The sequence below is a fragment of the Triticum aestivum genome, chromosome 3A (genome assembly GCF_018294505.1).
Source record: "Triticum aestivum cultivar Chinese Spring chromosome 3A, IWGSC CS RefSeq v2.1, whole genome shotgun sequence".
Lineage (NCBI taxonomy): Eukaryota > Viridiplantae > Streptophyta > Magnoliopsida > Poales > Poaceae > Triticum > Triticum aestivum.
Genome location: NC_057800.1, coordinates 300,600,158 through 300,617,317, shown reverse-complemented (window position 1 = coordinate 300,617,317; position 17,160 = coordinate 300,600,158).

Here is a 17,160-nt window from a genome sequence, read left to right as displayed (position 1 = left end):
ATGGCAAGCCATTTGCCTTGTTTCAAAGAAAAAATGGCAGTCACAGCCATGTTGAAAAGGGAAACAACATCTAACTCCAGCTTACAAACTATACAAAAGCACGAGGGTTAATTGTTCATCAGGTTTAGACAAAATCCAGATTGAAAAGGGCAACAACATCTAACTCCAGCACTATTTTCGGTAGTCTCCGTCAAATGGATCGGTCATGTCCATAGAGTGAACATCCTGGGTCGTAAAATTTAATGGATTATGACCACAAGATGTTGTAAATAGAAGCCCGGCACGTTCAGAAGCCCTTTTGTCCACCTGAAACTCCTTTATTTGCTCTTCAACATACCCATCCATCAAAACCATGCTACTAATATACTTAAGCCTGATGGACAATAGTAACTTTGCATTCAGCAGGAAGAATGTGACAAATCTAGTGTTTGCATGGTCAGCTACATATCATTCCAGCATTATTGTCTTCAATTGCATGTCATGAGAAGTGAGAAAATCCCAGTTCTTACCACCTATTAGTTATAACTTTCTTACCCCGTCATATTGCCTAAATATACATGAAGATTGAAAACAGCTAAGATCTAAAAAAAGAGTGTCAAAAGAGCAAGTACATGGTGTCTGGACATCGGTGCTGAGGGCACAAGTACATGGTGTTCAGTATGTGGTACGTGATTTCTGGGGAATAGTAGAACTCAAGTAGCTATTGTTCTATAAATTCAGGGGATGTCAGCCAGGCATCCACTGTGCAGGGCATGCTCAGGTAGCATGCCAGGATGCAGAGGCATCGAATGGAGGCCTGGTAGGAGGAGACGATGGCTCCGGGGAGTTCAAAATCATTAAAGGGAGCTAGCTAACGACAGTCGAGATTAAGGGGCTTGGCGTGATATGTCTCCAATGTATCTACGTTTCCTAACACTTTTCCTCTTGTTTTGGACTCTAATTTGCATGATTTGAATGAAAATAACCCCGGACTGACGCTGTTTTCAGCAGAACTGCTATGGCGTTGTTTTTGTTTCCTTACTAGGAATAATCCCCTGCAAAGTTTTTGTTTTCTTCCTAGGAATAAACCTGTCAGATACCACTTACTAAATTTTGTGACATGTGCATGATCCCTTCTAACAGGAGTTTAGTTGAGCCTATACCTATGGAGTTTGATGGCTTTTACCACACTCTTATAGTGGGGGATGAGAGAGGGGTCTCAGGTGTCACCGCCGCTAGCATACACTTTCCTGCCTTGCATTACTTTGATTTATTTATTGCTAAGTGTTTGCTTTCTAGAGAGAAAGTAGGTGCATTCAATGCGCCAGACTTCGCTGTTTTGCATGGCGCACTTCACGGCGACAACACTTATAGCCTAGGAGCTATCGTGGCACGTCGCCTCCACATTAATGGATCCAAGGGAAAAATACATGGTGCTATTTATGCTACTCGCTTGGCGACTCACTTTAACATTCAGATACGCTAGCATGATTATCGTTCGCCCAAGGTTTAACTAGATCATGCGGCCATGGAACACCACCAGTTTATTGCACGCAATTTTCCTAACATCCCTATTCCTTATAACCTTGTTTTTAGTGAGAACACTCATCATATTATTCCAGTTCCTGCACTTGCTTTGTTTGATCCTTTTGCCAGGGGAAGATACATGATTATGCCCTAGGACATCGTCGCCTACCGGAACAACCTAGCTGCAGCACAGGCGGAGCCTCATCAGTGGGATCCTCAGGTGCCAGCTCCTTAGCATTTGAACATAGGACCCCACAGCTTCTTCAAGTGGCCCTAGACCAAGTTAGTCCAAAAGCCGAAGCTTGGGGGAGTATGTATTTCCACCGACATTACATTCATGTTCACAAATTTCATTCCAGTTATCGGTGTCCCCAATATTTCATTGTATCATCCATGTTAAATTTATTTTCTCGCTTTCTTCTTGTGTGTTTGAAAAACTTTGAGAAAATTAAAAAATAGTTCCTGCTTCTTTTTATTTTTCTTTCCAGAGTAGTTAGCTGTAGCACTAAAAAGAAAGACCAAAAATATTTCCTTGTTCTTCTTTTGCTTGTTGGGAGCTTTCCCATGTAAATAGCTTTTCTTGTTTTTGCTTATTTGCTTGTTCAAGAAAACCAAAAACTCCAAAAATATTTCAGTATGTTTATATGATTTTCTTTGCTTTTTATTTGAGTCATACCGAGGAGAGGACCATGATGAAAATGATGAGTGGCTCTCATATGCATAATTGTTGATCTAAGAAAGAGCCCATTTTACCTTGTCTTCTCCTTTTGAATAAAATGTTTGCAGATTCTAGCTTAGTCCACGACACTCTTGCACTATTATTATTTTCATATTGTTCGGTCGTGCAAGTGAAAGGCAATAATGATGATATTCGATGAACTGGCCGTGGCAGAGAGAAACGGGTATGAACTCGACTTGTTCTGTTTTTGTAAATATGTTTAACCTAGTATCCATGCTTCAGCCCATTATGATCAAACATGTTTGCAATGAAAATTAGATATTATAGTTTCTCATGCCATGCATAAGTAGCTAGGAGTGGATAATGATTTATCTTGGATATCAACATTGCATTAAAATGATTGTGATGTAGTATGATGATATGGTATCCTCCTCTGAATGTTCGAGTGGCTTGACTAGGCACATGTTCATGCATGTAGTAGAATCAAAAACAACATAGCCTCTATGATATTTATGTTCATGGTTTTCATATCCTACTCATGCTAGTGTGCAATGTTACTTATTCATAATGCATGTTCATGACCGTTGTTTCTCTCTACCTGGCCGCTTCTCAATCTATTTGCTCGTCTTTGCCTGTACTAAGTGGGAATTATTCTTGTACATCAAAAACTTGAACCCAAGTTATTCCATATGAGTCAACCATACCTACCTATATGCGGTATTACCCTGACGTCCTACGTAAATTTGCATGTGCCACCTCTAAAAACTTCAAATAAATATCCTTTTTATATGCCTGGATCGTTCATGGAACGATAGGAGGTGGTCGGTATCTTCCATGCTAAGTGGGTTATTCTCAGGTTGAGTGTTTATTCACTTGCCACTGCACGAGAAAAAGGGCGGTAATAGGGATTGCCGGTCCCAAACTCAAATTGCAAATAATTAAACAAAACTCCCCCGAGAATATTGTTAGTATGGACGGCACCCATTGTTTCGGACAAGCCGTAGAGTGTGATTGTTGGGGGAGGGGGAGTAAACCTTTGCTTTTATCGCTTGGGAACCGCCGCTAGAACGCGTAGCATGGAATATATTGATAACTGATGGTCATGAAGTAAATAAGAAGGGTGCATGTCTCAAAATATCATTTACCTCTGTTGTAAAAACTTAAGCTCTGGCACCTCTGCAAATCACTGCTTCCCTCTACGAAGGGACAATCTATTTACTATCATGTTGTGTCATCACCTTCTAAAATAAGCGCCAGAACCTGAGAGCTATGCTGTCATGCTGATGCATTATGGGTAGCTAATGTTGGGTGCATCGTGACTGGATCTTTTATACCATGAATTACAATGTTTAGTCGTTGCTTGAACTTTGGAGGTGCTCTCCATTTATGTTTTGTGGTCTCGGGAAGGGCTAGCGAGATACCAATATTGTCATATTATATCATGGTTGTTTCACAACATGTTGCTATTTGAGATATCTTATTATTGCTCGCTAGCTGACTATGTCATTGATATGAGTTAATATAATTTTTAAGAGTTATTGTCGGCATGGTTAGTTATAATGTTGGCTAAAAACCTGGGTGTTGTTTAAGCTTATTTATGCAAACAAGAGCAAAATAGTTCATAAAAGTTTTTCTTTTTCACTTTCAGTTTATCAACTGAATTGCTTGAGGACAAGCAAACGTTTAAGCTTGGGGGAGATGATACGTCTCCAACGTATCTACTTTTCCTAATGCTTTCCTCTTGTTTTGGACTCTAATTTGCATGATTTGAATGAAACTAACCCTAAACTGATGTTGTTTTCAGCAGAACTACCATGGTGTTGTTTTTGTGCAAAAATAAAAGTTCTCGGAATGGAACGAAACTTTGCAAGGTGTTTTTATACAATAAAAGGGAATTTCTGGTGCTAAGAACCACCGGAGCAGGGCACCTGGGTGGGCACAACCCACCAGGGCGCGCTTGCCCCCAGGCGCGTGCAGCTGTATTGTCCCCACCTAGTGGCCCCGCAGACCCTGAAACCGACGCTATAAAATCCCATATTTCTAGAAAAAATCAGTTAGAAATAATTATCACGTTCAACGAGATGGAGCCGTCGTCACCTCCTGTTATTCATCAGGAGGCCAAATCTGGAGTCCATTTGGGGCTCCGGAGAGGGGGATCTTCGTCATCACCAACCCTTCTCCATCGCCAATTCCATGATGATCCCCACCGGGAGTGAGTAATTCCTTCATAGGCACGCTGGTTGGTGAGGAGTTGGATGAGATACATCATGTAATCTAGTTAGTTTTGTTAGGGCTTGATCCCTAGTATCCACTATGTTCTGAGATTGTTGTTGCTATGAATTTGCCATGCTTAATTCTTGTCACTTTGGGCCCGGGTGCCATGATTTCATATCTGAACCATTTATGTTATCACCATTATATCCATGTTCTAGATCTGATCTTGCAAGTTATAGTCACCTAGTACGTGTTATGATCAGGCCACCCCAGAGTGGCAATAGTCGGGACCACTCCTGGTGATGATAGTAGCTTGAGGAGTTCATGTATTCACCATGTCTTAATGCTTTGTTCGGGATATCTATTAAGAGGAGGCCTTAATATCCCTTAGTTTCCTATTGGACCCCGCTGCCACGGGAGGGTAGGACAAAACATGTCATGCAAGTTTTTTCCACAAGCACATATGACTATTTACGGAATACATGCCTACATTATATTTTTGAACTGAAGCTAGAGCCGTATCGCCCTAGGTTATGACTGTCACATGATGAATATCATCCAACAAATCGCCGATAAAATTCCTACGAATTTCTATCAGATTGTTTCTGGTAAGTTACTACTGCTATTGTTACTGTTGCACTTGCTACAAAATTACCGCTATCATTGTTACTGTTGCTATTGCTATTGTCATTACTATCAAAACTATCATATTACTGTGGTAGAATTGATAACTCAACTCCTAATACTTACAAATATTCTTTGGCTCCCCTAGTGTCGAATCTATATATTTGGGTTGAATAGTCTACCGTCAAAAACTGTTGCGATCCCCTATACTTTTGGGTTTTCATGGTGCGCCATATAGGGCGCCACTGAGTTGAGAGGACTTGGCTGCGGCAGCCATCCTAGGTGGGGAGAAGTGAGATGAATCCCCCAAGGATGGCGTCCGGGAGATCGCTGATGCGGTCCACCCGAGATTCTACGGGTTCTTGGGATCCGGTGGGGGCGGGCTCGCCGCTTCTGCCTGTGCTGCTGAGTGCGGGATCTATAACAGGCATCGCCGCTGGTTGGAGCCTCATCTTCTTGGCGCTGGGGTCAGCCGACTACATTTTCCTCGAGGTTGTTGCGTCGAGCTCATGGATTTGAGCAAAGTAACGAATGACGAGCCTAGTTGTAGTGCAAGTGAAGAAGGGGAAATGGGATTTTCTGTAGTATTGAGGAAGAAGGAGAGCTCGGGTTTTCTGTAGGACCAAGGAGAGGAATTTGGGGGTATGAGTGGAGTGAGCTGACGTGAGGTGGTGGGAGTGACGATGAAGAAGAGCGTGCATGTTTTTTGGGGGCGGCGTGCTGGCTAGCATCTCTCATTAAGTAAATATATGGGATTTTGAATTGATTTTATTATTTACTAGGGTGGATGGGCTATTTTCTCTTGGGCCCAGAGAAACAATTACTACTAGTACAGTGGAGACACTCTACAGCTACCTACACTACAAAAAAATACACTTCCGTGATGATATGTGTTTGTCACAGTAGGTCACGTTTTCTGTCATGCATGTACATCCATGACGAATTTATGACAAAATCAACATAGTCATACCTGTGCTGTCGTAGAAGTGTTCCATGACATTAGCAAAATTATCATCACGGAAGTGTCCACTTCCATGATGATAAATCGCGCGTCATAGAAGTGCTTTCGTCAAGGGTGACTGACACATGGCATCCACCATAATGGAACGCCGTTAAGCTATCGGGTCCGGTTTTGGATCCGATAACCCGTTAACAGCCCCGACCAACGGGGATTTTCCACATGTAAAATCATCATTGGCTGGAGGAAACACGTGTCGGCTCAGAGTTGGGACAGATGTCATCCACTCATTGGACCCAAAGCGCCTATGATACGTCGACATGTGGCACGGCCTAACAGAGGCCCGTTCCTGTGAAAAGGCTGGCCCGTTTGACTTGGTCAAAAGGTGGTGGGCTGGCCCACGGCAAGCCTGTTAGCGGCATGTTCGCATATAGCCCATTTACAGCTCGCTAACCCAGGGCCCGTTTACGGCCTCTCCGAATTAGGCCCAGTAGCATCATTTGGGCCGTCCAATATAATTCCAGCCCGTTTTAAATTCCGGCCCATGTATGGCCCATGACGTCTTTCGGCCCATATGAGGCCCTTAGTAACCCTCAGCCCATTAACGACACGTGGTGAATCTGGCCCGTAATGAACAGTGTATCACTTTATACCCATTAATGGCCCATTCTTCCGTTGGGCCATTTCCAGCCCATGTTATCTTTCGGCCTTCTCAGGGCCCATTTATTCTTGGACTCATTTCCAGTACTCGTTTACTTACGGCCCGTTACTGTCATTTTCTGCTTGTAGGCCAAATTCAGCTTGTGGTTACAGTCGGCCCGTTTGTGGCCTGTTAATATGTTGGGCCATTTTCATAGCGTCATCAAATACGACCGATTAACGACGACCCGTTATGGTCGGCTCATGAATGGACGATTTCAACTCTAGCCCATTTACGTCCATAATGTGGTCTGTTATAGGCCCATGTTTGGCCAACCAATCATATGGCCCGGAGAAGGCCCATTGATGATACGTCTCGTAGAAGGCCCATTGTGTCTACGGCCCGTATAAGGACCATTTTTTGTACGCCCCATAGAAGGACCATTGTTTCTACGGCCCGTAGGAGGCCCATGTTAACTACAGTAAATATGTAGCCCATGGTTATTGTGACCTAGTTTTAAAAAATAGGTTATTGCGGCCACTAGCAAACCGTGGAAAAAGAACTGCACTGACTACAAGAAAACAAATAAACAAGACAATAAGGAACAAGCAACTTACGCTAGGCTATCACGGCTATTACACATATTACATCCACTCGGCATCAAAGTTCGCCACCAGTGCAAATATAAGGAACAAAGCAGCAGATAAACGCCGCAGCAAAACAAGTCCAGAACTGAAACCACTTCAGAAGAGCTCAAGAAATAATATCCTGGGTACCTATAATGCTGGCAAGATGCTTAGCAAGCTTATTAACTTTATCTTGTTTGGCACTTAAATCCTCCAGCACTTGTTGTTGCACGAAAAAGTATGCATATGAATTCTGCAGGGACTTCCTCAGTCCTTCGGCTTCCTGTCGCATAACATCTGATCGATGTCTTTCAACTTGAAGTTGAGACTCAAGAAGCCGAACTGATTCAGGCAGCGAGTTCGAAGAGCTGGTGCCAGTAGTAGTAGCCAGTAACTCGAACACTACATCAAGACAAGACTTTGGGGTTGTCTCAGTGTCTTCAATATAGTTTTTATCGGCTTTCTTGGAGACCTTGGGGATGTCTCACTATCTTGAACCTTATCTGCATTACTTCCTTTCCCATTGCATAACGGGGTACTCTTCTCCAATATTTTATCTGCGTTGTAAAAGAGAAACAAACAAACACATTATAGGTTTACAATTTAGTATATGAAGCTCATTTTGGTAAACCAGTTCAGTAGTAAGGTGGACAAGATAACAGCATGAAACAAACATATATCTATGTAGTATGGTCACTGTATGGCCTATATCATTCTAGTTTATGTTGCCAAATCAAGATAGATACAGTTCGAAGCATATCTATTTAAGACAAAGCAGCATAGACAGAATATAAGCGTGGGAAACTACATAGCAGTAACGACACTTGTAATGTGCATGGCATGAGAACATAACTGTTTATTCAATTGAAACTGGAATCAACATAGAGAAAGTTAAAACATCAAACACGTTAAAGAAACAGGTTTAAAACATACCTGTTGCGCCATTGGAGTTTCAATTGCATCCTTCAAATTTGAAATTAGTTGGTATGAGTAAATACAGTGATGCAAGAGCAATGTAGTATGAACCATAACTACGGAACCTGACCTGGGAACAATTCTTCTTCTGCTTTAAGCATTGACTTGGGGTTCGGAGTGGTGGTCCTCATGCTTTGGGAATTGCAGTTGCCTTACTAACTGCTCGTGTTTGGGTGCTCTATGGTGGAGACGGTGCTGTGTCAACGGGAACTGGGTTAATATCTGCTAGGGTTGTGGTTAGAAGGGCTATAGCTAGTTCTCTGTCCAACTGGGTAGGGTACAATCTGCGTGAGTTTGGGTTATGTGTGGTGGGGCTGGTTCTTGGGCAAGTACAACTGTGGTTCTATCTCTATCGACAGGTAGCACGATCTTTTCTAAGGACCGTGTTTTTACTCCCACAGATACTGCCATCACCCCCTCCAATTGAAATGGTTGATAAACAAGAAAAGTAATTGAATGTACATACATTGTAAGATAGACAAGTGCAATAGATAGTAGGGAAGAAAACAAGGCATGAAATAATTCACATTTATGTGGTCTAACCAAGCAGAATAGCAAGACATAATTTCACATATATGATGGCTAATTAAGCAGGATAGCATGACACAATTTCACATGTATGATGGCTAACTAAACAGGATAGAATGACATACTTCAAAATATGATGACTATGTAAACAGGATGACATGATATAACTATATGATGTGTCTATTAAAGTGGTTGGCATGCCATAAATCACAAACATGTCGTCAATGGAAACATGATGGCATGATATAATTCACGGATAGAATGACATAATTCAAAATATGATGACTATGTAAAGAGGATGAGAGGATATACCTATATTATGTCTTTATAAAATGGGTTGGCATGCCATAATTCAGATACATGTTGTCTCTGTAAACATCATGGTATGATATAATTCAAATATATGATTTATATACTAAGGAAGTGAGCAGAGGACAATCGCATATATGGTGTGTCAATGAAGGAGATGCCATTCAATATCATGTATATGATGTAAAAACTAAGTATTACAATACAACATATGCATGATATGAGTAATATAACCCTGTCAAGTTTGAGCATCCACCTCAGGGGGATAATAGGACTGGTCATCTGCCTCTGAATCCTCCTCTAAAGACCTATCTGTAACCAGCAAGATATCTGCTTCAGCAGGTAGCATTGTCTTCTCTGAAGACCTTGTTTTCACTCCAGATTTCTCCACCACCAATTTAAATGGCTGATGCACAGGAAGAGCAGTTGAATATACAAACATTGCTGACAAAAGCAATGAGAAATACAAAAAAAGTACGGCATGATATAATTCACATATATGACACTTAGCTAAAGAGCATGGCATTGCATAATTCACATATATAATGCCTTGCAACAAGATAGCATTTCATAATTCACATATATAATGTCTTGCAACAAGATGGCATTGCATAATTCACATATATGGTAATTAGACACTAAACAGGTGGCATTCACACAAAGCATGTATAAAGTAAGAAAATGACATAGCAATGCAAGATACCATACGCATGATATGAGCAACATAACCCTGCCAAGTTATAGCATGCACCTCTGGGGGAATAGGACTGGTCATCTGTCTCTGTATCCTCCTCTGAGGAGCTATCTGTAACTAGCAAGACTTGCACTTTGTCAGATAGCATTGTCTGCTCTAAAGACCTTGTTTCCACTCCAGATTTTTCCATGACCATGTTGAATGGCTGATGCACAGGAAGAGTAATTGAATGTACTAAAATTGTTGACAAATTTAACACGTAATAAAAAATGATGTCATGATATAATTCACATATAAGATGACTGGCTAACCAGGGTGGCATTGCAAAATTCACATATGTGATGCCTAGCTAAACAAGATGGCATTGCATGGTTCACATATACGATAAAGAAACTGAACATATGGCATTGACACAAAGCATGTCTAAACTAAACAGATGACATCTTTGATGTATACAATAAGCAATGCAAGGCACCATATGCATGATATTACCAACATCAGCATGACAAGTTAGAGCAAAGACCTCATGGGGTAAATGGGTGGAGGGGGGCTGCATTTGTGCCCACCATGGAGCGACGTCTGCATGAAATTCTATTGCCTCGCAAGGCTCATCTCTTTTCCTCTACTTGTCCAGTTCCATTGTGTACAATAACTCACATGCATAGGAATAAAACATAGTGAGATTATGTAAGGAGTGCATGCACAAATCCAGAGTGATGGTAGCAAACTATGGATAGACCCAAAACCAATGATAGCAGGCAGATAATAGCTTTAGTTAAAAATACAGATAGTGGCTCCTTTAATGTTTGTTTGCACCCAACATGAAACTCATAGTAGACACCCGAGATTAACCAGATAGTAGACAGATAGTACTGATTGCTGCCCCAATATGTACCCCACAACCATTTAAAAACTCAAGTTTCAGCATAAGTTTGGACCTGACTCGGAGTCTAATAGGTGAAAACACGACACGGAAGAGTGCAACCTCACTTGCGGACCCGTGTAGTCCTCAAGGTCATCTGCTCAGTTGATGATGGTAATGCAGTTGTCATGGCTTCCAGCGGCGGGGAACAAGATCAGAGGCGGCGAAAGATAGTCCGGAGAGCGGATCCCTGATGTGGTGAACCCTTCCGTCGTTGGAGCAGCTGAGCTTGGGTGGAACCAAGCACCAAGGGAGCAGGACAAATCACATAAGGTTTTCTTTGACACATATCTATAACATAAGTAATTGTGTAAGGGCTTATTTGAATTTGAGGATTCTAACAATGCAGGGATAGGAAATAGACGGGAATAGGATAGGAATGCACGTGCAAAACAGAAAATTTAAAAACACATGATTTCTGCCAATCTGGTTGTTTGGTTCACAAGAATTGGAAGAACACAGGATGCAAAGAAGCATGGTGAGATTAAGTCAAACCACAAGAAAATGTATGGTTATAATGCTATTATGCTACTATCTCTTAGCCTTGTGCTTCATGAATAGGAATTTGAAAAGGAGGACAAGTGGAAATTAAAATTCCTATGGTTTTTCTTTCAAGGAGACACTAAAGGAACAAATCCTAAAGTTTTCCTTTACTACATTCGTTTGCACCAAATTGATGAAAAGTAGTACCATAGGAAACTTTCCAATTCCTATGTTTTTCATTCACTTTTCCTTTCAAGCACGGGCGATTCTAGTAGGCAGGCTTGAGCAAGGAAAAGCCTACACTAAAAATGTTTTTGTGCTACTTCTATTAGTTTGGACCCAGGCCACTGCCTTACTAGCTCAGCTCCCAGGGCCATCGACAAATGCACAGCTCAAATGCGCAGAGATAAGTAATGATGGTGTTCAAGAGAGTCCATCACGGATAGCTAAGTTGCCTCGTACCTCACTGCTTGTCATATAGTAGGATAAAATAATCGTATTTCGCGTTACTCTATGTGCTCAGTGGACAATATATATAACATGTAGAGTAAAAAAGAGATGCAACAAGTGTACAACCTCTTTGGCGAAGCCATGTCGATCTCAACGTGATTGGGTTAGCCGGTGAGGATGCTTTGGCTGACTTGGCTGTCGGAGGAGGGGAAGAAGATATTAGGCGTCTGGAGATGGAGCCCGAGGTACTGCTCCGCCGTGATGGAGGGTTTCTTCGTTGGAGCAGCTCCGATGAGTTATACGACGACGAGGCTAAAGCAGGACAAGAGAGACAACGTTAACCTGAGTGGAATTCTAATAGCATCTCCAATAGATGACGTAAAATACATAACCACAAAGTGCTAGATGTAAAATGCATCAGTCGCTCATCTCTGAACTTAACTATCGAAACTGAATTTAACTATCAAAACTGAACTTAACTGTTGAAACTGAATTTTGCTGTCGAAACTAAATTTTAGTGTCAAAACTTAACGCACTAGAGGTGAGGCTACACATCAGTCGACTCACTTTTTCATCTCTGGTTAGTCGATTTTCAGCCGTTGGATACGAAATCAAGGGCCTGCAGTTCATCTTCAACCTCCACCCCCCTGAGCCGCCAGCCACCACCGGCCAAATAGCCCCCTCCCCCCTGAAAGTGCAACTATCCTTGGGTGGTTTTGGTAATTCCTAACAACATATAGCTCATTGAGCTAACATTATTCCAAGATTAATATTCCAGGAAAAGCACAATGAATGGCATGGCATGGATGAGGAAAGTGGATCCCTCAAGATTCTAAGGAAAAAAAGTTTCGCTCAAGCTTGAAGCTCAAGACTCTACATTTTATATTTTAGTGATCCAAGATCACATTGAGTCTATAGGAAAAGCCAATACTATCAAGGAGGGATGAGGTGTTTCTTAATGGCTTGCTTGCTCAAAATGCTTAGTGATATGCTCCAAAATCCTCAACTACCTTCCCACATCCACATATGACCTAAACCAAAAGTCAAACTCGGCCCCACCAATTCTTTCTATCCGGCACCACCGAGTTTCAAATGTCATAGCCACTGGCACAAACCCTAGGCAAATTGGTCTCACCGATAGGGATCTCGGTCTCACCGAGATGGGATTGTAATCTCTCTGTTTCCCTTCGTAATGTTTCGGTCTTACCGAGATGAGCGATCGGTCCCACCGAGATTGCAATGTAAACTCTCTGTTTCCCTTTTGTAACATTTCGGTCTCACCGAGATGAGCGAATCGGTCCCACCGAGTTTACCTGACCAACTCTCTGGTTAGCTTATTACCAAAATTGCTCCCACCGAGTTTGTGTAATTGGTCACACCGAGATTACGTTATGCCCTAACCCTAACCATATCGTTCCTACCGAGTTGCATCTTAGTCCCACCGAAAATCCTAAAGGTTGCTAGGTTTGCTGAATCGGTCCGACCGAGTTTAACCATTTGGTCCCATCGAGTTTGGCAAATTGTGTGTAACGGTTAGATTTTGTGTGGAGGCTATATATACCCCTCCACCCACTCTTCATTCGTGGAGAGAGCCATCAGAACATACCTACACTTCCAATACACATTTTCTAAGAGAGAGCCACCTACACTTGTGTTGAGGTCAAGATATTCCATTCCAACCATATGAATCTTGATCACTAGCCTTCCCCAAGTTGCTTTCCACTCAAATCTTCTTTCCACCAAATCCAAATCCTGTGAGAGAGAGTTGAGTGTTGGGGAGACTATCATTTGAAGCACAAGAGCAAGGAGTTCATCATCAACACACCATTTGTTACTTCTTCGAGAGTGGTGTCTCCTAGATTGGCTAGGTGTCACTTGGGAGCCTCCGACAAGATTGTGGAGTTGAACCAAGGAGTTTGTAAGGGCAAGGAGATCGCCTAATTCGTGAAGATCTACCGCTAGTGAGGCAAGTCCTTCATGGGCGACGGCCGTGTTGGAATAGACAAGGTTGCTTCTTCATGGACCCTTCGTGGGTGGAGCCCTCCGTTGACTCGCGCAACTATTACCCTCAGTGGGTTGAAGTCTCCATCAACGTGGATGTATGATAGCACCACCTATCGGAACCATGACAAAAACATCCGTGTCTCCAATTGCATTTGAATCCTCCAAACCCTTCCCTTTACATTCTTGCAAGTTGCATGCTTTACTTTCCGCTGCTCATACACTCTTTTGCATGCTTGCTTGAATTGTGTGGAGATTGCTTGACTTGTGCTAAGATAGCTAAAATCTGCCAAGAACTAAAATTGGGAAAAGGCTAGATTTTTATTTGGTCAAGTAGTCTAATCACCCCCCCCTCTAGACATGCTTTCGATCCTACAAGTGGTATCAGAGCTTTGGTTTCCATTTGCTTTGATTTCCATAGCTTTTGGCGGTCATAGCCATGGTTTCACAACCTAGGAGAGTATGGCGTCTAGCGAGGGAAATTATCACCGTAGAGGTCCTTACTTTGATGGCACTAATTTTGCTAGTTGGAAGCATAAGATGAAAATGCATATTCTTGGACATAACCCCGCCGTTTGGGCTATTGTGTGTATTGGCTTGCAAGGTGAATTCTTTGACGGGAAAGAACCGAACCGTGAAGCCACCGCGGAAGAGTTGAAAATGCTGCAATACAACGCTCAAGCTTGTGATATCCTCTTCAACGGATTGTGCCCCGTAGAATTCAACAAAATCAGCCGTCTTGAGAATGCAAAGGAAATTTGGGATACTTTGATTGATATGCACGAAGGTATCGACTCTGTCAAGGAATCCAAATTGGATGTGCTTCAAAGTCAACTTGACAAGTTCAAAATGAAGGATGGTGAAGGTGTTGCTGAAATGTACTCTAGGCTTGCTCTTATCACAAATGAGATTGCCGGCTTAGGGAGTGAAGAGATGACTGATAGATTCATCATCAAGAAGATCCTAAGAGCCTTGGATGGAAAATATGATACTGTGTGCACATTGATCCATATGATGCCAAATTACAAAGATCTCAAGCCAACGGAAGTCATCGGAAGAATTGTTGCTCATGAGATGTCACTCAAGGATAAAGAGGAACTTCACAACAAATCAAGTGGTGCTTACAAAGCCTCATGTGAAGGCCCCACATCATCGAGTGAGAAACAAACCTTCAATGAAGAATTGAGCTTAATGGTGAAGAACTTCAACAAGTTCTACAAGAGTAGAAACAAAGAGAGAAGCTCCAAGTCAAGGTCCTACAATGACAGAAGATCTTCTAGTCGAGAGCGAAACTGCTACAATTGTGGAAGGCCCAGACACTATTCCAATGAGTGTACGGCCCCCGACAAGAGAAGAGAAGATTCTCCCAAGAGAAGAAGTAGAAGAGAAGAATCACCATCTAGAGAAAGAAGGAGTAGAGATGATCGTTATGAACGAAGACCCTCATGGAGAAGCAAGGATTCGGAAAGAAAGGACAAGTCATCAAGGAGCTACACAAAACAAAGACATCAAGCTCATGTTGGTGAATGGGTATCCGGCTCCGACTCCGACAACCACTCTGAGAGAAGCTATCACTCCAACTCCGAATATACTCAAGATGAAGGTGTTGCCGGTCTAGCACTTGTGACAAACAACTCCTACGACATATTTGACTCACAAATGAAGGAGTTGGAACATGCTTCATGGCTAATGGCCCAAAGGTATCACACACCGAGTATGTTGATTTCAATAGTGATGAAGACGACTTGTTAGGTGATGATGATTTACTTGTTGACAACTCTAGTGATGAATACTGTGATGAAACGTCAATTAATCATGCTAATCAAGATAAAACGAATGACAATTATAAGGAGAATATTGAATCTCTAACTAAAGAACTAAACAATCTTAAGTTAGCTCATGAAACTATCTTAGGAGATCATCGAGAACTTTTAAGGACTCATGAGAAATTATGCTTTGAAAAGCTCAACCTTGAGCAAGAGCATGAGTTCTTAAAAGCAATCAATGATGATCTTCGTAAGAAAAGTTCTTCTTACATTTCCAAGCGTTTACTCTTATCCACTTACATGCCTCAAGTCAAGTCTAGTAACAAGAACAAGAAAGATTCTTCCTCTAGTAGTAACAATAATTATGCTAAATCCAATATTGTTGCTTCTAGTAGTTCTCTTGATTCCACTAATGATTCTCTTAGCCAAGTTACACTTGAGCAAGGAAATAGTTTATTGAAGGGAATTATAGAGAAAGATGTCTACAAGAGCCTTGCCGGAAGTAAGCAATTCGAGGAAATTGTACGCAAGCAAGGAAGGCACCGGAAGAATCAAGGTGTTGGTTTTGAACAAAAGTTCAATGCCAATGGAGTTGAGTGGGAAGAAGATCAATACCCCAAGACGAAGTTTGGTCCTCAACAAGAGAAGTATGATCCTACTTCTTTCAAAGGGACACAAGCTCAAGATGATCTTCCACCACAAGACCACAAGCAAAAAGGCAAGGACAAGCTTCAAGAGGAAATTGATGCATTTGAAGAAGCTCCTAAGGCCTTGGTCAAGTGGGTTCCCAAGACTACTTCAAGTTCCACTTCATCAAGTACAACTACAATGAAGGAAATATGCCCTAGAGGCAATAATAAAGTTATTATTTATTTCCTTATATCATGATAAATGTTTATTATTCATGCTAGAATTGTATTAACCGGAAACATAATACATGTGTGAATACATAGACAAACAGAGTGTCACTAGTATGCCTCTACTTGACTAGCTCATTAATCGAAGATGGTTATGTTTCCTAACCATAATCAAAAGAGTTGTTATTTGATTAACGGGGTCACATCATTAGGAGAATGATGTGATTGACATGACCCATTCCATTAGCTTAGAACCCGATCGTTTAGTATGTTGCTATTGCTTTCTTCATGACTTATACATGTTCCTATGACTATGAGACTATGCAACTCCCGTTTGCCGGAGGAACACTTTGTGTGCTACCAAACGTCACAACGTAACTGGGTTATTATAAAGGAGCTCTACAGGTGTCTCCAAAGGTACATGTTGGGTTGGCGTATTTCGAGATTAGGATTTGTCACTCCGATTGTCGGAGACGTATCTCTGGGCCCTCTCGGTAATGCACATCACATAAGCCTTGCAAGCATTGCAACTAATGATTAGTTGTGAGATGATGTATTACGGAACGAGTAAAGAGACTTGCCGGTAACGAGATTGAACTAGGTATTGAGATGCCGACGATCGAATCTCGGGAAAGTAACATACCGATGACAAAGGGAAAAATGTATGTTGTTATGCGGTCTGACCGATAAAGATCTTCGTAGAATATGTAGGAGCCAATATGAGCATCCAGGTTCCGCTATTGGTTATTGACCGGAGACGTGTCTCGATCATGTCTACATTGTTCTTGAACCCGTAGGGTCCACACGCTTAAGGTTTCGATGACAGTTATATTATGAGTTTGTGAGTTTTGATGTACCGAAGCTAGTTCGGAGTCCCGGATGTGATCACGGACATGACGAGGAGTCTCTAAATGGTCGAGACATAAAG